Source organism: Malurus melanocephalus, unplaced genomic scaffold, assembly GCF_030028575.1.
Source record: "Malurus melanocephalus ecotype Western Australia unplaced genomic scaffold, MMel_1.1 scaffold_22, whole genome shotgun sequence".
NCBI lineage: Eukaryota > Metazoa > Chordata > Aves > Passeriformes > Maluridae > Malurus > Malurus melanocephalus.
Genome location: NW_026623254.1, coordinates 4,342,448 through 4,346,921, shown reverse-complemented (window position 1 = coordinate 4,346,921; position 4,474 = coordinate 4,342,448).

The following is a 4,474-nucleotide window of genomic DNA, read 5'->3' as shown; positions in this document are numbered from 1 at the left end:
ATTTGTGCACATATCCACAGTGTCCGTTCTGTGGAGCAGATGGTCCCCAGGCTTTTCCCTGTGGGTACTCCTCACAGTCCTGACACTGCTCCTTGCAGATATTTTCCTTCCAGCAGCTGTCTGAATGGACAGTGGCCAATTTACGAGCCTCAGCAATTTATCAGAGAGGTTCCAAAATTGGCAAAATTGCTGTGATGTGAATACACTGGAGACTGGAACTGCACAGGGCAGTTTCAAATAACAGCAAGCAGCTGAAAATGAGCCCGTGGAACCCATGTTATGTTAAAGGACACTTGATAWGGAGCCTGACAAATTACAAGCCTATGACAACCCTGACACATCTTGAAGATAACTCCCASTGAACTAATTATTCCATGTGGATAAGATCAATGTTCCCTTTGCCAATATGCCTCAGAAAGCCAGTTGTGAGAATGAACAGAAAAAACTGCCTTTTTTTTTTTTTCCTACCTGCATGACTTTGGCTTTCATAGTTTTCTTTCTTTGTTGGTACTTGTTCATACTTGGAAAGATATAATCTTTGCTGTTTTACTGACACAGGGATTCTTACTGTTGCCATGAGCTGTCCATTTGTCTTTTCTCCTGCATACAGCAAGGAACATTAATCTCTTACATCATGGACAGTTTTACAGATTTTTTTTTTCCTGTAAAAACTGCCAGATCCAGTTGGGATTCTGCAGGTAAAGGAAAATACCTGTTTCACCAGCTGATCAGCTGATGTTCTGGTCCTGCTGGTTTGTATTACGAAAACTTCCAACCTACAGACTATGTCTGTGCCCATCAAATATTTATGACTTTTTTTGGTCTAATTAAGTATCTCTGCACATTTAATTTGCATGGTGGGCAAGAATCTATCTCCTACTGGTATCTAAAATAAGCTTTTTTTATTCTTGTTATTTGCAGAAAGATTGCATGGACAGGCAGAGGATCTTCATCTCTTTTCTTATCACTTTAATTTGTAGCCTGTTATTYCCAATCCATATTGTTTTGTTGGTTCCTTGAAGCCCTTCTGAGAGAACATTATGAATTAAACATCTTTCAGATTTGTGTTTGTACTGTTCTAATTTTGAGCATAAGCAAACACTTCTCTATGCAAAACTTAATTTTGGTTCTGTTTAAAGGTGAATCCTGCAATTAATTCTCTTTGCCTGGGTTGCCTCTATTGCTTCTGACAACACTGCAGCTCATCTCTGCAGTACCTCAGATTTGGGACAGTCTCCATTCTTTTAACCGATGTTAATTAAATTATTAAAGAACCAGACATGTTTCCAAATCCTCCTCATTGGAGGGTCAGCACGAGGGGTGAGGTGGGGGGAGGAGGGACCCGTTTTTTCTCGTAACAAATCAGCCATCCATGTTATATTCCATGATTTTTGCTTGGTATTGATCAATGGAATCCAAAGTTACTGGGTGAGAGCACAGTTGTTGTCCTAAAAAGGGGGATTTGTTACCCAGGATGCAGTAAGCAACTGATAAAGCAGACCCTGTTCTACAACCCCCTTCTCATCCTCAAATTCTCTGGGTGAATTGTTAACTAATTCTGACCCTAGAGAKAGCACAGTGCTTGGCTAATTTCTTCCTGAAAAAAAAAACACTGAATGGGATGTAAGGGAAAGACACTTTGAAACCATTAACATACAGAGCTTTTTCTTACTCATCAGCTATATCTCCATATTTTAGTCTGAAGACCATTTCTATGTTGATTTACTGTGGGATTATTCTGTTGCACAGCTTATCGTTTCTAGATTTCAGTTTGTAGACTATTGAACAAGTCTTTATCATTGCATGGCAGAGGGACTTATTTTGTAATTTTGTTTTTCAGGAGACTGCTCCTTATGCCTTTTTTGATAGCACTGATGATTGCAGGAAAGAGGATAGTCCCCCAGGAACAAAGGAGTAACACTCCTCAATTATCACTGCACCATGACAAGCAAAAAGAATGATATGAACTAATCTGTGCTGCAAAATGCGTGAATGGAGCCACASAAAGCAACATTACAGAAAACAGACACCTTTGGCAAAGTCTGGGAATGTCTTTGTGCCCTGATTTACCACAAAGTTAGACATTTTCCTCTTCCTACTGTTCCTTGAATGAAAATCCTGAGGTAAATTTTACCTTTCACATTAAACACTGCAAGGCCTGCATTCATTTGAACTTCAACAGCAATTTTCATCATCACAGCCTCAGTGACAAGAAGGATTCTTTTTTCTCAAAGTCATAAAGTCTCAGCACTGGGACTGAGGTGCTGGCAGAGAAAGAGCCAAGAAAAGACTGAGCTTTGCTGGGATAAAACCAGGTTGGAGACCTGCAAGTAGCAGAAGACAAGTCAGAGCACAGGAAGATGAGAAAAATATTTGGAAAAAAAAAGGTGGCACTGGCAACCTTGCAAATTAACCAAAAAGCCCCAGGAAGGGAARAAGGAGGAAGGCAAGGTTTACAAAAGATGGGGCAAAATATTTAGGTGTAGGAAGGCAGAGAGACCAGGACTGAAAAAGGCAAGCAAGTGTTGCCACTAAGGCCAGATTTAAAGGAAGATTTAGCTTGAAGGACCAGGTTTCTGGAATAAAGGCTGATTTCTAGGTAACAACTCAMCTGTCTGCCATCAAGAAAATCACTCTTGATTGGAAAGCAGAGCACACACATCTTTCTAGCACTCATATTAATGCCTCATTAACTCACCAATAGGAACAAGAATTAATAAGAAAACCTGGAAAAGAAAGTTGATATCCACTGTGGTGTTAACTTGTTTGCAAGCCCAGTACTTTGCAATGCATGCTTTCCTCAATGGTTTGCTTGTTTTCCCTTTGGTGCCTGGTTCTATTCCTGGTTTGCAAGGACCAGATCAGGGCATGACTGGACACATGGCAAACCAGCAGGTGTGATTTACAGCATGCCATGACAATTATGTGAAATAAATGGCCACTGTTACACCTTGGCCTTCCACCCTACTGCCTACTCTTCTTGACTATCCCATCACTAGATGATGAATGCAGGGGTCCCTATCAGGCTCTGGAGCACATGTGAGTGTTTTTCCACAGGCATTGCTGCCTGAAACCAAAGATTAGGACATGCTGGACAGGCCATGGCCTCATCACACCATTGGGAATCAGCTCCTGTGAGTATTCCTACTTTTACCTGTTGGRAAGAGCAAGAAGCAAATGTTCTTGGGAAACACCGTGTCCCTTCCCTCAACTCCCACATTGTTACTCCTGAGTTTCCTGAGGATCTGCATCTATCCCTKCAAACCTTCATTGCATCTCATTCTACAATTAATGAAGATGATGAAYAATGACAGCCCAGTATCAACTGCTGAAGAGTGCAGCAGTGGTAAGTGCCAGCTGGACTTTACACCACTGATCACAGATGGGATCCCTCCAAAACCCAGCTGCTCAGCTGATTTTCCACCTACAGCATGGGTCACTTATMCAAACCAGCTATCCCAAATTTGGCTGCAAGAATATTGTGAGAAACTGTCAAGCGTCTTGGTAAGCAACATTTTGTACACTCTACTTGTCCACAGAATCTCTCATCTCATCACAGAAAACTATCAGACTGAGCAGGTGTTATTTAATCTGATTGTTCCAAATTTTTTCCTTACTCTAGTAGTCATGGCTTCAAGGAAGATTATTCCATAAGATCCCCAAAGACTGGCTGACCAGTCTCCTGTAGTTCTGTGGATCATCTTCTTGTCTTTTTCACTTTTATCTGGAACCTCATTCATGACTCCTGACTGTACAAAAACCACTCAACACAAGAACCAAGCAGAAGGCACGTGGCCAGTCTATCCCAAGAATCCCAGCCATGCCAGATCAGTGTAGGCATAAGTCCCCCTGGAAACACTGTCACAGAGCCAAGATTCWCTCCTTGGTGTAAGAGAGGAAGAAGACATAGCTGTATCCACTGGGACTCAAAACTGGCATTCTCACTTAATGGATGCACAAGGTCAGTGAGAAAACTTATCAAAATATTTAGAACATAAACATCACAAGTCAATGGACTGAATCATTTCCTACTGAAAAAAATTTACTCCAGCATTTAAGTAAGCTTTGTGTATCACTGTGCAGAACAAAACCCAGACTAAATTCCTGACAGGAACTTTCTTTGTGCTGGGTTCACTYAAGGCTGCAATGAGTCTTCCCTAATGCAGGCAACATAACACAGATAACTAAACTCCCAAGAAAGTGAAAAACCTGCTCWGAGTTGACAATATTATTACAAAAACCTCCAGTGGCAACATTCCCCACAGACTAAGTTCAGCATCCAGACAGAATTAACAAACTTGCAACCACTTCTTTTTAACAAGGAAGATCCATCACTTATTGTAAAGCTGCTTTTGAGTCACTTATTTTAAAGCTGCTTTTCATCTACAGGAATATCTTCAATGCCTATTTAACTGCAATAAACACAACTTTATACTTCTGGAACAAAAAAAAACCCCCACAAGGTATAGTCCTC